We start from the raw sequence: 20,193 nt of genomic DNA on the forward strand, positions 1-20,193 counted from the left end.
ATTTTCACTTTACAACCACTGCATTGAAATGAAACAATGTCACCATAAACCTCTTTTTCAGTGTGATTTAATCAAAATTTATTCTAGGAGTCACATATATGAATCAACAACAGAAAATTACATCCAATTAATTATTAATATTTTTTTTTAAACCAAGCTCCCTTTACCCACAAAAACCTTGTTTAATGCATCCTTCCACCCACAACAACTTTTCTTTAACATCCCCACAATACAACCCTCTCTGTCAGTCTTCTCAATAATACATTCATTGCACTTCCCTCACATACCAGCACACCCGCACTCTCCCCTCCTTTCAATATGTCATATGTATACACCTACAAAGGTAAATCAATAAACAAAAGGGCCAAACAGAAGACAATTCTCAATATACATAACTTTCAATTTTTGACACTAATTTATAAACTTGATTGGCCACACAAAAAGGTCGACGCGTTTCAAACCCCTCCACATACGGGGTTCTCTTCAGGACCAAAAAGCGTATTCTATACTGCGAGATCAGCCGATCCCTGCTGTACTCTCATATCCCAGTCAGTAAGGTACTCGTTTGTATCGGCGATGTGTCTGAGACCGAGGGCAGACAGTTCAAAAACACGTCTTGAGTTTCCAGGAGTGAATCCTTTTTCTGTTGTTTTCGGCCTGTGAGTTCCTCATTTGGTTCAGATAAAGATTTAATGCACCTCGTTTTACGTTTTCCTTTGAAACGAGCCTTTCCGATGCAATGTTTGTCCTCCCGGGCCACCAGGGAGCTTAGCGAGGGCAAGTTGAAGCCCATGGGGAGATGGGAGAACTACTTCAGGAGGGGTTATGTGCACCTATGAAGTAGGAGTGCCGGGGGCAGGTACTAGCAGCTTTTTTGGTCCTGCAGGTCCATTATCCCAGGATAGTGCGAAAAACAAGAGTTGTGCATTTGTTTCCCATCCTGGGACTTCTGCCAACAGAGAAATGTAAAGTAAGCGGTGCATCTCAAAAAAATACTAAAAGGCTGCGAGCAGTGGCCCCTAAGTAGAAGTAGGAAGGTTTGAAGCGCATGGCCCCATTTACTGCCTCATTTCTTTTCTATGAAATGTCTGCCAGGTTTGAGCTTTGCAAAGCTCAAGAAGTTTAAAACAAAGCAAAGTTGTGAGGTCTTCAGCTTTGTCCACCTCTACTATAAACCATATTTCCTTCACAGATGATATCTTTCCAATTTTGTAGACTCTACTGGACTTTTTGGGCAAACTTAAGTAGAAGGGCAAAAACTTGCTTAGCTACAATCAGCTTCAGCCAGTCAGTTCTACGGCACTTAGCTCACACCCAAAGAGCGTTTGTATCCATTCATTCGCTGTAAACCTTCTAGGCGATAGGACAGTAAGCCCTAAAGTCTAGAACCCTTATGAAGCACTTACAAAGATGTCCCCATAGGCCAGATTTGTGCTATTTTGGGGGTCTTATCTCAAAACCTAATTGTGCTTGACAATTCTTATATTATTTCAATGGTGATATTATTCTATTGATGTATTAAGGATGTTCTGTCTTATGTTATTACGTTTTGTTAAAACACTAACCTCATCTGTTTTTCTTGGCACTGATTGGTTAAATGCAAGGCACCATTTGCTTAGTGAAAAGTCAGATTTCCAACCATTTACAAAATTCCATATAGTTATCATCTGACCTCAAGATCAAATAAATGAAGAGATACACTCACTCACACTGCCCTCTTGAACCTCACCTCAGTCCCTCAAAAACAAACAGCAATACCTGAGTAGACAGATGTTTCTAGATATCTAGCCCGCACATGTGTGGCAACCTGGCCGTAGATATCCACAACTCCAGCAGTCTCCTTGAATTAATAAAAAAAGCTGAAAATCTACCAATACTAAATGAGTCCACTTCTTGCTTCTCTCCCAAATGCCACTCAGAATTCTCTCCATTTCATTCACATAGAAGCAATTCATTTATGCAGTGTGTGCTAAATAAAGAATCTAAATAAAAAAATTAAAAAACCTCAAGCAGTGAGGGAAGTTATTTCACAGAACAGCTGCTAGCACAGAAACAGTGCGGCATCCAATTCGATTGTCCTAACATGAGGAATGCCCAGAAGACTCTTTGTTGCCCCCCAAAGGGATGGATTGATGTGTAGCACTGAAAGTGATATAATAAATGAAATTTAAATTCCGTGGATAGCCTTGAGTACTCCACGCAGTGACTTCCATCAGTGTATTGATAAAACAGGATCCCGGGTAACCTTGTGACTACAGTTAACGGGAGTTGACAATGCCCAATGTCAATCACCAGTGGCGGCTCCTCCGCTAAGGCGAGCGAGCCTTGCCCCACTGCTCTTGGAGCAGTGTAAAAGCAAAAATAAAATGAAAATAACAGAATTGAACCCGGAGCTGGTGGCTTAGTGGACTAATGCCTCCACTGCAGCAGCCTATGATCGACCTAATGGTCACAGGTTCAAATTCTGTCAGGTTCATTCGGCCTCTCATCCTTTCTGAGGTCAATGAAATGAGTACCACTGAGTTGGGTAGCAATAAACATCCGTTATTCAGCGTCAAAATGCCCAGTTGGGGGTGAACGTACGGTTTATGTTAAGTTATCATCATTTTATTTTTAGTACCAGCCAGGCTGGGCAGGGTGGGGTTGAATGACGTCCGGAAGGAGGAGGAGTTGCTGCATTCCAAAGTGGGCATGACTGCTTGACCCGCCTCTCGGGCTGGCCAAACAGTCTTGTGCACTCTGCATGTTCCCTATCAGGCTGTATTACACAGCCTGGTGGGGAACATGCCCAGTCTTCCATGGCAGAGCACCCGGATCAGGCCCAATCTTTCAAACCTGGCCTCCAAGGACTCCAGCCCACTGGGGAACTGGAATAAGAGGCCTGTCCATCCCTGGTCAAATGCTTCCAGACCCAATCATTTGGTGCCCAGAAACACCAACTCACTCTTAGTTGCCCTGAGTGGTGTTCCAACTGAGCATTCTGTTATCAACAACTCAGTGGGGTCCTAGATTAAGGGGCATATTTACAAGCCCCTTGTGCCAACGAAGGGTCACTTTTTTGTATGCACAGGTGGCGCAGTGTTCTGGCTCATATTTACAAGCCTATGCAAAGGCTTTTTATGGCTTTGTAAATATGGCCTCCTTTCACACATTACTCTGTGTGAAAGGGGCGTTCCAAGGGTGTTGCTGTGGGTGGTTACGCGCAACACCCATGGATTCTAATGCATTCCTAGATTTACAGGGTTCTGTAAACATCAATGATTGTTACTGTGCAGGAAGGTGTCCCTTTCTGCACAAAAATAATCATCCCTGCAACTCAGGCACCCTTGCACCATCGTGCAAAGGTGCCTACGTTGGCGCTATTGGCCTATTGTTCACCAGGGCAGAGGAACGCACAGAGTAGCGTCGTATTGCTGTAAATACGACGCAACCCTGCACTTTCCTAATGATGCAGCTCGTCAAAGCAAGATGGCTTGCAGCACTGCGCCGCGCCATTATCTTTTAAATATGTCCCAAAGTCTTGACTGCTTAACCCCAGCTACCCAGGGGTAGACATGGACAGTGAGGGAGCCTGGCCAAACCTTGCACTAATAGTGCCCTGATTCGGGCAGTGACGAGCATCAAACACTGATATTGCTCAGTATTACTCAACTGCGCCATATCCTGTTCAAATGGTTCAATTTCACTACTTTTCTCCCCTCAGTGCCCTCCACCTCCCACTCCCTCACTCTCCTCCACCAGCCTCCACCCTGTACAGAACCCTGTGTATACTTCATCCTATCTCCATCCCTCATCTTCGCACACCTTCTCCATGCTCTGTAACCCTCAGTCCTCTCTCAGACCACACCCTCTACCGTCTCCTCTCCGGACGCCCCCTTGCCTCTGCCCCTTCCGTCTCACCCGGGCTCTCTGAGGGGAGGGCGGGCTGGCATTACACGCTGCTCCGCGGATTACGGACGCGACAGATTTCTCTCAGCAGAATTGCTGTCACCCAGCGCAGTTTTAATAAAATGATAATCGAATCAGCGCGTTCTCTAATAAATGAATGTCTTTTATTGGCAGCGGCTAGTCTTTCAGCAGGGCAGATACTGTAATCTGTTAAAAAGCATTTAACCTGCTTGTTAGCTCGGCCAGCTCATCTCTCATTTAGGGCGACTCGGACCGTGTGTGGAGACAGATAAGGCGCGCGCTGCGTCTAACTGTCAGCTCGGCGCGAGCCCCTTATCGGCACGGGGGGATTTATTTATTTCTCAGATAAAGAGGCGGTTCTGCCACTGGGGAGGGAGCTGGATTGTGGAGGCCCCTGACTATCTGAGCTCTATTAGTTAATGAGCGAGGAGTGAAAGAAACCTGCCAGCCTTTGGTGAGGAAATTGCTGTTAGACATGAATCGGTGGATGGGGGCAGGACGAGAAGGTTCCAGGGTCGGTGAATCTCTAGAAGCACCCCGAGACCTCTGTAGAAGATTTGAAAAGAGAGTAGTGCCGGGATCCTTCGATTGGCTGTGGTTCGCCCAGGGGCAGTGCTATGCCTTCTGGGTCTGAGACTGGGCTCCCGGGCAGTTTTGAAGCTTCTGAGGAAGTTGTGGTGCGCTTTGAATGGTGGTGGTGGCGTTCTGTGGGGTGGTGGCACACATTATGTGGCAATGGTTGGCTTCTTTGGACAGTAGCTGGTTTGTTGGGACAGTGCCCACTCTCCTGGGACAGTATTCAAGCCCACTGAGTGAGTGTTCAGGTTGCCTGGGCAGTCAGTCATGCTCTTTTGACACTGATGAGAATTATTGGGTAGTGGTACATCTCATTGGGACAGTAGCTGGCCTCTCTCTTATGGGCTGTGGCTGGGCTCTTAAGAAAGGCTGTGGGGCAGCAACGCCGCATCTATCAGGCAGTAGCATACACTATAGGTTCACTGTTGGACCCAAAACAGCAGCAAGGCTCCTGGGCTGCTGGACGGGATAGGGTTCTCACATTGGCCTGCGAGGCAGGTTGTTATTTCCCAAAAGGCACTGGCTGAACACCTACTCGGTTGATATGGCAGCTTGGAACATGGTTGGGCTCATAAGAGCAGTGGTTGGGGCCCTGCAGTAGCAGTCAGGCTCCAGAGGCAGAAGCTGGGACGCCTTCGAAATGAGAATGTCAATAGGCATCTGCAAGACCTTGGGTTATTGGCTCAGAGGTGGGAGAACCCATCTCAAATAATAATCACAATCCTGGTACACGTGAGCCACAAAAGTTGCCAAATAAAGCTGTACTTAACCCTCTGGTAGCATGGCAAAAAGCAGTTGGGTTTACCATAGAGGCAATGTGTACAGTATTTTTGCAGTACTCAAACAGTAATAACGTGAAAACACAGAAAGTCACAAGTTTAGGCCGACCGCGATAGGGTGCGAACTGGATAGAGGACCAGGTTCGTCCTGCTGGAAGCTTTACCTTCTGAATTTCTTGTCAAGACGGTGTGATGTGGCTCTGCAGGGCTCTGCGTCATCCTGTGTCCTGCTGTGTTGGATCTGGCAAGGGTTTCACTTGGGAGCTGCTTGGCTCTGCATGACTCTGCGTGCTCAGTGCCAGATCCGTTGGAGCCTTCAGTGAGGAGCTGCGAGGTGCGGCTCTGTGTGGCTCTGCATCGCACTGGCTCTGGGGAGGCTTCCACTCGGGATATGCGTGGTGTGGCTCTCTGGGGCTCTGAGTCACTTGGCATCAGATCCGGTGAACCCTTCGAGTACAAGATGTGCAGCTCTTTGAAGTTGTGCTTCACTTTGTGTCAAATCTAATGGAAACTTCAATTAGGCAGAGAGAAGAGCACTCTGACTCCAGGCAAGGGCCCAGGACCTAGAGGACAGCACTTGGGTGGTCAGCCCTCACTCCCACAGAGGCCAGCTGAGGGGGCCAGGCTAGGTCCAGTTAGTACTGGTTAGTTGGAAAGCAAGAAAGGCCTCTAAAAGCTTGTTGTGTCCCTGTGGCTCAAACAGGAGGTCAGACAACTGACCCTCGGATTCACTTTTGTGGTCCTATCTTCCTTCTTCAGATAGCAGGGCAGATCTTCTTCTGAATCTTCTCAGGTTCAGGACTGATCTGATTTCAGTTTCTGAGGGTGGCACTTTTATTATAAGTTCCAGTCTGTGGGTGAGTTGCAAAACCTTTGCCTACCCCCAAATCAGTTCTGGTCAGTTCTTAACTCTTCCCTGGGTTTGGTTCCAGCCTGTCTAGTTAAGCAAAAGACAGGGGCAGGCTGGTTGTCATGTTTGTTTGAGTACATTGGGGCAGGTTCCTTTGACGTATAAACAGGGCGTGGTACAGCTCTTCCCTAGCTATCCTGTCAGGAAGATACATTCCCCTATACACCCAGACCGCTTTGTCCACTGTCTGGCCAAAATGCACATTTCTCAATAGTAGAGCCATCATCAGCCCAAGGGCAGCTCACAGCACAGGGTCCTAGAAACTCTAGGCAGGGAAATGCCAACTTTCTAAAAGTACCATTTCCAAAATAACAATTTAAAATCTGACTTTACAATTGAAGAGTTTTTAAATTACAATTAAACTAAGTGGAGGAAAAATTCCTCTAGCTGCTCCCAAACTGAAAGTATCACTTATTGAATGTATTACGGTAAATCAATTTTAGTCTGTAGGAGTTTATCCTTGGCACAGTGAAAAACAACTTTGGAGGTTTTTCACTGCCAGAACATGTAAAACATTAAAGATTCATGTCTACTTTTTAAATGCCATGCATCTTAGCCCTATGATCATTTAGGACGTACCTTAGGGGTAAATGCTAAGTATTCAAAAGGAAGGTTTAAGCCTGACAAAATATTTTGCCAGGTCAGAATGGCAGTTTAAAAGTGCTCTAGAGCCTACAATGGCAGGCCCAAAACATGCTTTAAGGAGCTACATTAGTAGATGGCAAGATGAGGTTTGCAGGCCACATATAGCATTTAATGTACAGATTATTGGTACAGGTAGTACAATATATTAGGCACTTATAAGTAAGTTAAATGTGCCACTCATGTATATACCAATTTTTCAATGTTTAAAGGGAAGAGCACACACACTTTACCACTGTGTTGCAGGTGTAAAGGGCACAGAGCCCTGTGGCCAACAAAAAACAGTATCAGCAATGGAAGGCATAAATCTAGGGTGACCCTGCAAAAATGGCTCTAATAGCAGCCCAGACTGGCACTCGTTTTCTCGGGGTCAGAATGGGTCTGCTACTTTTGCTAGCAAGGATCATACACAGTGTAGATAGTTCCAAAAGCCTTAAAGGTTGTAAGGTTTTTGCTTTGCCAAATTCAAAGGGCATTGCGTAGTAAGTACTTACCCCAAAAAGGTTAGTGTTCTTATTTCTGTCTGATGCCATTTTTCATAAAGAAAGCTCCAAAAAAGATAAGCTTACAGAGACAAATTCTGCACATATTTTCCACATCGGCTATTCTAATTTTAAGAGGAAATTTTCTTGCTATGTGTTAAAATTATGCCACACTGTGGGAAAAAAACTCTGTGCAGGTGGAGGCAAGGTGATCCAAGAAACACTGCAAACTTCTTGAAGTGCTAAAATCATTCTACCACCTTGCTACAGGTATGGAGCAAAATCACTGAGAAAATAGTGACTGAATAACTCTCTGCTTATTTAGAAGACTTGGACATTCTGCACCCATGGCAGCTTGGTTTTTGTTCTTGATGTGGTACAAAATAAGTGCTTTCTTCGCTGTCGATGAACTCTGTGGCTATCTGAACAAGGGAGATGTGGGAGTTTCTACTGGACTTCTCTATTGCTCCCCACAGAGCTTAGTATTATATTACGTCCTACTAAATAGATTTTGACCGGGGTTTGTTTGGACAGTCAAAGGGCCTCATTTACAAGCCCATTGTGCCACGGTGCATCACTTTTTTTGACGCACCGGCTGTGCCGTGTGCTTACCCATTTTTACAAGGCCACGTAAAGTCACCCTGCGTAACCTTTTGTGGCCTTGTAAATATGGGCCACTTTCACACATTACTCTGCGTGAAAGGGGCGTTCCAGGGGTGGTGCTGTGGGTGTTTCCACGCAACATCCATGGAACCTGACACATTCCCAGAGTTACTCAGTTTGTATCATTTTCAGCGCAAACATGTAAAGATAGACTGTGAGGTTCCACAAGGATTTTCTTTATCCCCATGCTCTTTATTATATATGTGAGACCGCTCGATCAGCTTATTAAATCTTTTGACTGGAAAGCAGCCTCCCATGCCGACAACATGCTGATGATGGTCCACTTGGATCATGACGCTTCTGCTCCTGTTTCCACTGTCAGCGACTAACTGTTGGATATTCAAGAAAGGAGGAGGCATAATTCACTTAAATCAAACTCTAATAAAACAGAGGTTTTATTTGTCGGCAACCACAAACATAGACAAGCTAGCCCAATCTGTCTAGAGGTTATGTTATTTTATAATTTATGTTATGCCATGTTACAAGTATTTGGTATAGCGCTAGAATGGCTCACTCAAGATGTATCCTGGTGCTAAAGCCTTATGAAAGGAGGCAGACTGAATCTGACACTCAGAGGTAAGGTTAAAAAGCCAGGATTTGAGAAGCTTTTTAAAGAGCGAAAAACTGTTACAGGAGAGGATGTGAAGAGGTAGAGTGTTACAGCAGTGAGTGGCAAGATGCAAAAAAGGAACATCCACTGTTTTGAGGTGTTGGCAGCACCTCCACAAACATCATCTCAAGTAAAATCCCATAAAATATACCTAGTCAACTATCTCTCCTGTAATGCTCCGATCAACTCTGTCACTAATCTATGTTTTAATTTTAAAAACCTTTGGATTCAAACTTACACCCTCAGCTGGTCTCTTCCTGTGCACCTTTAAATCTGAATTACTGTAACATTTTGTGTATGTCTATGCATGTGGTATTTCTATAGTACAAACCTATTTATCTATTTATTTGAGAGTTTTGTACAGCGCGAACATGACCTGAAGGTATCAGAGCGCTTTACACTGTGAGCACAGCAAACAATAACATGAGGTACCTGGATATTAAAATAGAAAAATGAAGATATATATATATATATATATATATATATATATATATATATATATATACAGTGAGCATCCTCCACACCTCATACAGAGCATACCGTATGGGGAAATGTTACGAATGCGGAGGATCTGAAGCAATGAAAATGATTGTAAAGCTAAACAAATAGAGATCAAAAAACCGTTTCTTGGAGAGGGGATATGAAACTCAAACCATAGATGCAGCCATAGTGAAACCAAGGAAACGAGCCAGGGAAGACTTACTGGAGTATGGAGCCAAGTCTCGGAGTGTAGCCAGCAACAGCATGGATGCGGTTAATGAGCCTACTAGGCTTATTTTGTCATATTCCAAGCATGAAAAACAGCTCAGGGGCATCATGAGACGAAATTGGCCAATTGTATTGGATGACCCCGCAATAGGTGAATTTCTCCCTAAAAAGCCTGCTATCACATATAGGAAAACGGCATCCATGCACAATGCATTCGTTAATAGTAGCCCCGAGGATCAGGAGGTAGGGACATGGCTCACAGCCAGGAAAGGATTTTATAAATGTCCAAGTAGCAAAGCTTGCCAGTTTGGTACAAATAGAACCACATATTGCTCAGCATTAAATAATAGATAACAAGCTATTAATCAACATCTGACATGTAGAACGGACCATGCTATATATGTTCTGGAATGTAGCTGTAATTTACTGTATGTAGGCGGTACTAAGCTAGCTGTCCACAAAAGAATCTTACAACACACAAGGGCAATTACTAATAATGACCCTAGCTACCCCGTGGCAAGACATTTTAAAGAACATCATGAGAGTAGTCTGAAGCACCTGAAATATTTTGTCATTGATGCGGTACCGCCACAAAAAAGAAGAGGTGACCGGGAGGCAAAACGGAGGCGTCTTGAGACTCGTTATATACTCGAGTTAGATACTAACTATCCAGGGGTCCTCAATACAAGTGAGGATTTGCACACATATTTGTAAAGCTCTTATGTTGTGCATAGTCTAACTATGGACACAATTACTCTTACATATGATAGTGATACAATGGCAAGAACATTTATACAAATGAATGCAATGTTTTATCTGGCTCACTTTCCGAAATAGTTATTACTAGGCTGCACTATGATCAAATTCCTTATTCTGTAAATCTTTTTTTATTCAATCTTGATGTATAAATGTTTTTAGATAATTTATTTGGTCTTTAACTAAATATGCACTAAAAAACCAATGAAAATTGATAGGTAGTTTCTGATCGGATGGAATATTTTTAACTTTGATAGATTTTATCCAATATTAGACAATTGAATTGTATTTATATCCATATTGATATGTATTTATTTATTTCATATTTACATATTTATGGCTACAATTGTGGGAATCAATTGTTTTTCGAATTGGAATAGTTATTATTGCACTTTTTTTGCCCCATTTTGCACATGCTTCTTTGCACTTAATTTGTACTATCAGGGTATCACAAATTAAAAATGAGATATTAGATCGTAAATGGATGCTGCTGATATTAAACATGTATGTTTAAAAACTTTTTTAGCACTAGCACTTTAGATGTATTGCACTTATAGGAGGTAGGAAGTACACAGTAAGTTATTGCACCTCAGTGGGTAAAAGTTAGGATGGATTGAAATGTTGACAGTTTTAAAGCATTCTTGCAAAAGATTGAACGGACCAATTGATAAGGTATCAATCTGTATCAAAGGTAAAAATTGACAATTTTATGCAACATATTATATGCATTCAAGTGACTTTTATGGATGTATTTACACTATCTATATATTGTGCATTTGAGTAAGCATTGTATATTGTAAATATGAGTAGTTTTTCTCTATCCATGAATTGGCTATTGTGCACTGTCACTTTAAATAGGGCGACCAAAGCACACAACGTTGTCATGTGATCAAGGCAGGCAACTGCCGAAACGCGTTATGGCGGAATCGTTTGTGCGTGAATAAAAACTACAAAATTATGCACTGAACCTGGGTCCACTCTCGTTTGTCTCGGAGGAGAGATTGAAGGAAGTGAGGAGTTTCATTTACATATACAAATATACATACATACATATATATATATATATATACACACACATATAAATAAATATATATACACACACACACACACAAGTATATATATATATATATTATCTACTGGCGGTCGCCAGTAGATAGTTATAGTTACAACCTAGTTTCCATAGGAAATCTCAAAATTCTATTTTGAATAACTTTGGCGCCAGTTGACAAATCTTCGCGAAATTTTCAAAACTAATGGGGCGCTCCGTTCAGCTCCTACCCTGAAAGTCTCGGGGTGATTCATCAAGCGGGGGCCGAGAAAAAAGGGGGGTCCCAAAACACGTTTTCCCCATGCATTTTTCCATAGAACCTTTAGACACAGCTACAGCCAGAACGGCTGAACAGAATTACTTGAAATTTGGCAAAGAGGTAGTCCTCAGGTCAGGCATGTGCCTTTTGCATATATGGTGTAAATCTGTTCAGTAGTTCCTGAGAAAATCAAAAGTAAAATCATATACATATCTGGGCAGGGCCTAACCACACATCTCATTGTGAGATCTGATTGGCTGTCAGCACTTCATCCAAGAAGTGTTGGCAGCCATCTTGGGACCAATATACATGATAGCACCTCATTAAAAAGCATTGCAGTTAATAGAAGGTTTTAAGACTTTAGTTACATTATAAATCATTTGTTGATGGTACCATACTCATTTTAGGAATTGTAGTATGATCTAAGGTGATTTTACCATGTGAAAAAGCCTTCTGCTGGGATATCACGAATCATGTTTGAGAGAAAACTATTTTCACATGCTTTTCCCACAGAGGTTTGGAAGGTGATCTATAAGCTAAACTGAGAGCATATTTTCTGTAAATTCACATTATCTTTCTCAGTCATGTGAGAATGAAGTCTGACATTCTCAGTAAAACATGTACATCCAACAATGGCAGAGACTGTCAGTTGATTCCTTTGTGTTCTACTGCAGCTTCCCAGAGTGTTCCAAAGAACAACTAGAGCGCTAACAGTCTTACTTATGACAAAGGTATGGCACACCTGAAGCCATCTTGATTGGAATAAAGTGGTAACATTTAAAACATTTAATTTAAAAAGGAACAAAATGAGAGGGTTAATTTTGCCATTGAATGTATGATTAGTGCTGCAGAAAGAAAAATTAGGGCACATTTTGAGTGACTTCTCAAATCCTCTTCTATTTCATTAAAGAATTCTGACATGCAGACTGAAACATGCACTTTCAATACCAGCAGCAGACTTCCCTGGTGAGCTGTAGCTTTACTACAGTGATCTAATGAGCAACTAGAGTGCTAACATTCTGAATTTATGGCAAATGTGTGACACATCTGAATGCCTTCTTCATTGAATCAAAGTAAAAAAACTGACAGTATGCCTACTGAGGAGACTGCAGTAAATGAGGAAATTAGGAAACTTCATAACAAGTCTCCCAAGATGGCCACCAGAGACAAAAGAGCCCAAATGTAGCACAAATATCACCGAGATGTAGCCCAAGTATAGCCCAATGACAGAAATCCCAGAGTGTTTTAAAGAACAACTAGAGCGCTAACAGTCTTACTTATGACAAAGGTATGGCACACCTGCAGCCATCTTGATTGGAATAAAGTGGTAACATTTAAAACATTTAATTTGCAAAGAAACAAAATGAGGGGGTTCATTTTGCCATAGAAACTATGACTAGTGCTGCAGAAAGAAAACTTAGGGCACATTTTGACTTCTCAAATCCTCTTCTATTTCATTAAAAAGTTCTGACATGCAGACTGAAACATGCACTTTGAATACCAGCAGCAGACTTCCCTGGTGAGCAGTAGCTTTACTACAGTGATCTAATGAGGAACTAGAGTGCTACCATTCAGAATTTATGGCAAATGTGTCACATCTGAATGCCTTCTTGATGGAACCAAAGTAAACAAGCATTGAAAATGCAATAGGTCTCGACCTTGTTTAAGTTAAAGCAATTCTGTTTGTAATTAGGTGGCTTTTTAGCTTTGCTTTTATTAGTGTTTTTCAAAATTTCATGTAAATAACATGCATATCTGTATATGTATGCATGCATTTATATTTGTATTTATATAGATATGCAGATTATATATATGTTTATATATGTATGTATATACATACATATACACATACATATATATAAATGCATATATGTGCATATGTGTGCGTGTAGAGAGAGGTAGAGAGAGGTAGAGAGGTAGAGATGTAGAGGTAGAGACGTAGAGGTAGAGAGGTAGAGGTAAGAGGTAGAGGTAGAGAGGTAGAGGTAGAGAGGTAGAGAGTAGTAGAGAGAGAGGTAGAGAAAGATAGAGAGGTAGAGAGTAGAGGATGAGTAATAGAGAGTAGAAAGTAGAGAGAGAGTAGTAGAGAGAGCAGTAGAGAGTAGTAGAGAGAGTAGCAGAGAGTGAATAGGAGAGAGTAGTAGTGAGTGAGAAGTAGAGAGTAGTAGAGAGTGAGTAGTAGAGGGTGTAGTAGAGAGTAGTAGAGAGTGAGTAGTAGAGGGAGTAGTAGAGAGTGAGTATTAGAGAGTGAGTAGTAGAGAGTAGTAGAGAGTGAGTAGTGGAGACTGAGTAGCAGAGAGAGAGTAGTAGAGAATGAGTAGTAGAGAATGAGTAGTAGAGTGAGTAGTAGAGAGTAGTAGAGAGTGAGTAGTAGAGAGTAGTAGAGAGAGAGTAGTAGAGAGTGAGTAGTAGCGAGTGAGTAGTAGAGAGTGGGTAGTAGAGAGAGAGTAGTAGAGAGAGTGAGTAGTAGAGAGTAGTAGAGAGAGTAGTAGAGAGTAGTACAGAGTGAGTAGTAGAGAGTGATTAGTGGAGAAGTAGAGAGTGAGTAGTAGAGAGTAGTAGAGAGTGAGTAGTAGAGTGAGTAGTAGGGAGTAGTAGGGAGTAGTAGGGAGTAGTAGAGAGTGAGTAGTAGAGTGAGTAGCAGAGTGAGTAGTAGAGAGCAAGTAGTAGAGAGTGTGTAGTAGAGAGAGAGTAGTAGAGAGTAGTAGAGGGTGAGTAGTAGAGAGTGAGTAGTAGAGAGAGTAGTAGAGAGTAGTAGAGTAGTAGAGAGTGAGTAGTAGAGAGTGAGTAGTAGTGAGTAGTAGAAAGTGAGTAGCAGAGAGAGTAGTAGAGAGTAGTAGATAGTAGTAGAGTGAGTAGTAGAGAATGAGTAGTAGAGAGAGAGAGTAGTAGAGAGTGAGTGGTAGAGAGTAGTAGAGTGAGTAGTAGAGTGAGTAGTAGAGAGAGTAGTAGAGTGAGTAGTTGAGAGTGAGTAGTAGAGAGTAGTAGAGAGTAGTAGAGAGTAGTAGAGAGTAGTAGAGAGTAGTAGAGAGTGAGTAGTAGAGAGAGTAGTAGAGAGGGTAGTAGAGAGGGAGTAGTAGAGAGAGTAGTAGAGAGAGAGTAGTAGAGAGTAGTAGAGAGTGAGTAGTAGAGTAGTAGAGAGTGAGTGGTAGAGAGTAGTAGAGAGTAGTAGAGAGTGAGTAGTAGTAGAGTAGTAGAGAGTAGTAGAAAGTGAGTAGTAGAGAGTGAGTAGTAGAAAGTAGTAGCGAGTGAGTAGTAGAGAGTGAGTAGTTTAATTTAAAAGGAACACAATGAGGAGGTTCATTTTGCCATAGAACTTATGATTAGTGAGGAAAAAAGAAAAATTAGGGCACATTTTGAGTGACTTATCAAATCCTCTTCTATTTCATTAACCCCTTCAGTGCCACGCCCTTTCCCCCTCCTGTGCCGGGCGTTGCACTAGTGGGTGGGGTTCATGACGAGATAGTCTCGTCATGGGCACAGCGCAACCGTGCTCTATGACGAGACTATCTCGTCATGGGCACTGAAGAGGTTAAAAAATTCTGACATGCAGACTGAAACATGCACTTTGAATACCAGCAGCCGACTTCCCTGGTGAGCAGTAGCTTTACTACAGTGATCTAATGAGGAACTAGAGTGCTACCATTCAGAATTTATGGCAAATGTGTCACATCTGAATGCCTTCTTGATGGAACCAAAGTAAACAAGCATTGAAAATGCAATAGGTCTCGCCCTCGTTTAAGTTAAAGCAATTCTGTTTGTAATTAGGTGGCTTTTTAGCTTTGCTTTTATTAGTGTTTTTCAAAATTTCATGTAAATAACATGCATATCTGTATATGTATGCATGCATTTATATTTGTATTTATATAGATATGCAGATTATATATGTGTTTATATATGTATGTATATACATATATATACACATACATATATATAAATGCATATATGTGCATATGTGTGCGTGTAGAGAGAGGTAGAGAGAGGTAGAGAGGTAGAGATGTAGAGGTAGAGACGTAGAGGTAGAGAGGTAGAGGTAGAGCGGTAGAGGTAGAGAAGTAGAGGTAGAGAGGTAGAGAGTAGTAGAGAGAGAGGTAGAGAAAGGTAGAGAGGTAGAGAGTAGAGGATGAGTAATAGAGAGTAGAGAGTAGAGAGAGAGTAGTAGAGAGAGTAGAGAGAGAGTAGTAGAGAGAGTGGTAGAGAGTAGTAGAGAGAGTAGCAGAGAGTGAGTAGGAGAGAGTAGTAGTGAGTGAGAAGTAGAGAGTAGTAGAGAGTGAGTAGTAGAGGGTGTAGTAGAGAGTAGTAGAGAGTGAGTAGTAGAGGGAGTAGTAGAGAGTGAGTATTAGAGAGTGAGTAGTAGAGAGTAGTAGAGAGTGAGTAGTGGAGACTGAGTAGCAGAGAGAGAGTAGTAGAGAATGAGTAGTAGAGAATGAGTAGTAGAGTGAGTAGTAGAGAGTAGTAGAGAGTGAGTAGTAGAGAGTAGTAGAGAGAGAGTAGTAGAGAGTGAGTAGTAGAGAGTGAGTAGTAGAGAGTGGGTAGTAGAGAGAGAGTAGTAGAGAGAGTGAGTAGTAGAGAGTAGTAGAGAGAGTAGTAGAGAGTAGTACAGAGTGAGTAGTAGAGAGTGATTAGTAGAGAGTAGTGGAGAAGTAGAGAGTGAGTAGTAGAGAGTAGTAGAGAGTGAGTAGTAGAGTGAGTAGTAGGGAGTAGTAGGGAGTAGTAGAGAGTGAGTAGTAGAGTGAGTAGCAGAGTGAGTAGTAGAGAGCAAGTAGTAGAGAGTGTGTAGTAGAGAGAGAGTAGTAGAGAGTAGTAGAGGGTGAGTAGTAGAGAGTGAGTAGTAGAGAGAGTAGTAGAGAGTAGTAGAGTAGTAGAGAGTGAGTAGTAGAGAGTGAGTAGTAGAGAGTAGTAGAAAGTGAGTAGCAGAGAGAGTAGTAGAGAGTAGTAGATAGTAGTAGAGTGAGTAGTAGAGAATGAGTAGTAGAGAGAGAGAGTAGTAGAGAGTGAGTGGTAGAGAGTAGTAGAGTGAGTAGTAGAGTGAGTAGTAGAGAGAGTAGTAGAGTGAGTAGTTGAGAGTAAGTAGTTGAGAGTAGTAGAGAGTAGTAGAGAGTAGTAGAGAGTGAGTAGTAGAGAGAGTAGTAGAGAGGGTAGTAGAGAGAGTAGTAGAGAGAGAGAGTAGTAGAGAGTAGTAGAGAGTGAGTAGTAGAGTAGTAGAGAGTGAGTGGTAGAGAGTAGTAGAGAGTAGTAGAGAGTGAGTAGTAGAGAGTAGTAGAGTAGTAGAGAGTAGTAGAAAGTGAGTAGTAGAGAGTGAGTAGTAGAAAGTAGTAGCGAGTGAGTAGTAGAGAGTGAGTAGTTTAATTTAAAAGGAACACAATGAGGAGGTTGATTTTGCCATAGAAATTATGATTAGTGAGTAAAAAAGAAAAATTAGGGCACATTTTGAGTGACTTATCAAATCCTCTTCTATTTCATTAAAAAATTCTGACATGCAGACTGAAACATGCACTTTCAATACCAGCAGCAGACTTCCCTGGTGAGCAGTAGCTTTACTACAGTGATCTAATGAGCAACTAGAGTGCTACCATTCAGAATTTATGGAAAATGTGGGACACATCTGAATGCCTTCTTGATGGAATCAAAGTAAACAAGCATTGAAAATGCAATAGGTCTCGCCCTCGTTTAAGTTAAAGCAATTCTGTTTGTAATTAGGTGGCTTTTTAGCTTTGCTTGTATTAGAGTTTTTCAAACTTTCATGTACATACCATGCATATGTATGCATATATGTATATGTTTGCATGAATTTATATTTATATAGATATGCAGATTATATTTATATGTTTATATATTCACTGAAAAAACCATAGGTTTCACACACGTTATAGTTACGAATTAGCATTTAAAAAACCTTGCAAATTCACTTAAAAAACCATAGGTTTCACACATGTTATAGTTAGCTGGACATTTCACTCGTAAAAAACCAATGAAATTCCCCCATTATAGTTAGTGCAGGCAACTATAACTCACGCGACCGCAATCCTCTGCTGATGACGTCAGATATTACATCACTGTATTTAGACACTTATTTACCCATGTCTTCTTCCATTAATCTTTAGCTATACATATATTACAAATATTTATTTTTCATAAAGACACATATGTCATCAGTGATGTAATATCTGACGTCATCAGCAGAGGATTGCGGTCGCGTGAGTTATAGTTGCCTGCACTAACTATGTCCAGCTAACTATAACATGTGTGAAACCTATGTTTTTTTAAGTGAATATATATATATATATATATATATATATATATATACATACATACATAGATGTAGTAACTAAAAGAAGTAAACGGTGTACAGTGAGATATGTAAACAAAATAGCAACAGGTAACCGAGTTAACACTTTCCGTGCTCATGACGGAACCACGCCGTCATGAGCCACGGTTGCTGTGTGCTCATGACAGAGTGGTTCCGTCATGCTGCGGCCGTTGGCGGCCGCGCCGCCCACGCAGCGCTAATTCCCCGCCTGTGCGGGCGATTAGCGCCGTGGACGGAGTCATGACGGAACCACTCCGTCATGAGCACAGCCCAACCGTGGCTCATGACGGAGTGGCTCCGTCATGAGCACCGCGCCACCGCGCTGCCCCCCCCACACCCCCCAGCGCTGCGGCGGAATTTCCGCCGCAGCGAAGAGGTTAAACAATGCATAAACAAAGATACATAGCAACATTATAAAAAGAAGAATCCGATAAACAGTAGGACATGTGAAGGTGACAGGTCTGAGATGGTTCAGATAGGGAGATGTGAGGAAGGGGATAGTTTTCCACCGAGGTAGAGAGCAAATATGGCATCTCAGCGCTTATGTTCATAGCAACTTAGTGCTTTACATAGTAAGCACAACAGCAATAGCATGCGGTACATAGAGACTAAGTAAAGATAAATAACAATGGTAAAAGAGTAAACGAAATACAGTGGGATATGTAAACAGAATAGCAGCAAGTACTTGAGTTACATAAAGTGTAAATAAAATACATAGCAACAATAAATCAAAGAAGAATACAATACACAGTGTACAAAAAGGTTTGGACGTAGTTGTGGTGAAGCGCGGGTGCGGAGAGTAGATGCACAGGTAGTGATGGATAGATTTACGTGATGGATGTAGCGTGACATAGGTTGTTTTTTCTTTTTTACGTTTCTCAGTCTGCAGTCTGATGTCGTCCTGGCTAGAGGTGTGCTGATAGTCACAGGAGATGGTGAGCTTGTCTGCAAGTTAAGTCAGAATGTTGGTCAGGATGGCTTTGAAATAATGTAACTGATTTTAAAGATGGGGGATACCTTGAGGGGGAGCCAATTGAATTAATTCGGGATGGGTGTGATGTGATCATATTTTGTGAGGCCCTGGATGAGACATGCTGATGCATGTAGGATGTCCCTAAGCAGTGCCATATGTATCTTTCTCTAGCCAGATTATGACTTTAAGTACCCACAAAATATAATGAACTTTGGTGCACATAAACATTTCCATTTTCAAAAAATACACTTATGCAATACACATAAACAACTAAATAGCTTTGCAGTGGTCTAAAAGGAAATGTAAGATGTGCTCATTTTATGGCACAGAGTGGTCTTGTCTTCGTAATCACTTTTTAACATTTCATCCCTCTGCAGTTTTGTACTCTGTCTCTAACTTGCACTTGAGTATGTCCAATTTTAACCACTCGTGATCAGCAGATTGCTCTCTGCCCAGCTTAGAACCCAAAGCTTGGAATAAAGTGCTTTTATCATAGATTGCATGCCAAAATAATGATAACAAAATTATTCTGTAACATAAAAATCATGGCTTAAATATCAGTTCTAAAATTATTACTTTATCGGTTTAAGATTTTTTTTTTAATAACTCAAGTAATGTGATATACTTGTACTGCTATTTAATAAACAATATTTTTTCCAGAAGATATTTCGGCTGTAATATTTTGGTACCAACCCTTATCCTTGCAGTCCATCACAAATCACTTGTCTGTCAGAAACCACTTAAACCTTTCCAATAGGCAACTTTAGATGCTAAAATGCCTCATGTTATTAGTTATTTTAAAATGGACAATAAGAGGTAGTACAGAGTGAGAGTGGGCTTTTGTTCAGTCCTCTTCAGGCGTTGCCTCACATCAGTGCTTAATTTGAGCCGGTGGTTTCCGGTGCTGGCACTGCACTTAATTATCAACACCAGCACCTTTGGCGGCTGCCACATGGTGGCGCTGTTTGTGCAATTAAAAGATGAGCAGAACAACAGTTGTTTATTATTGCAATATACATTAAAAACAACTTATTGCAGCCCCCAGAGCCATTCTTATAGCTTTGGGCGCCACAAACATTCTGAAAGGTCACACTTGTGGCAGTGTGATGGTTTATAGTTGTGTCAGTGCTGTCATTGGCAGTGCTGGCAGTGGCAATGTGTGGTGCAAGCTGCAGTTGCCTCCTGACGAGGGACATGGAACTTGTTTTTTTTTACCAATTAGGCACTGCTTCACGTTTCTCATTCTTTGGTATTGCTTGGATGGTCAGTCCCATATTGAGGGTGGTTACATTGTCCTATATGAGTCCCATTAGGTTTTGGAGATGTGGCATAAAGCGATCTTTTTATTAATATTGGAAATGCAAAATGATGTGTAGGTTCTACCTGACATCTGCTTAATTTTCTTTCATGTATGTCATTTATTTACATCACATTTTAGTTGATGAAGTATAACTTGTTTTGTTTAGGACGTGCTTGCTCTTTGGACGCTTTAGACTGCCATAAAGAAATAGTGCTATTCCCTAGTCTGTCTTGCACATTCATATGTTTTACATTGCTTTCAAAATGAC

The sequence above is a fragment of the Triturus cristatus genome, chromosome 3_1 (assembly GCF_964204655.1).
Source record: "Triturus cristatus chromosome 3_1, aTriCri1.1, whole genome shotgun sequence".
Classification (NCBI taxonomy): Eukaryota; Metazoa; Chordata; class Amphibia; order Caudata; family Salamandridae; genus Triturus; species Triturus cristatus.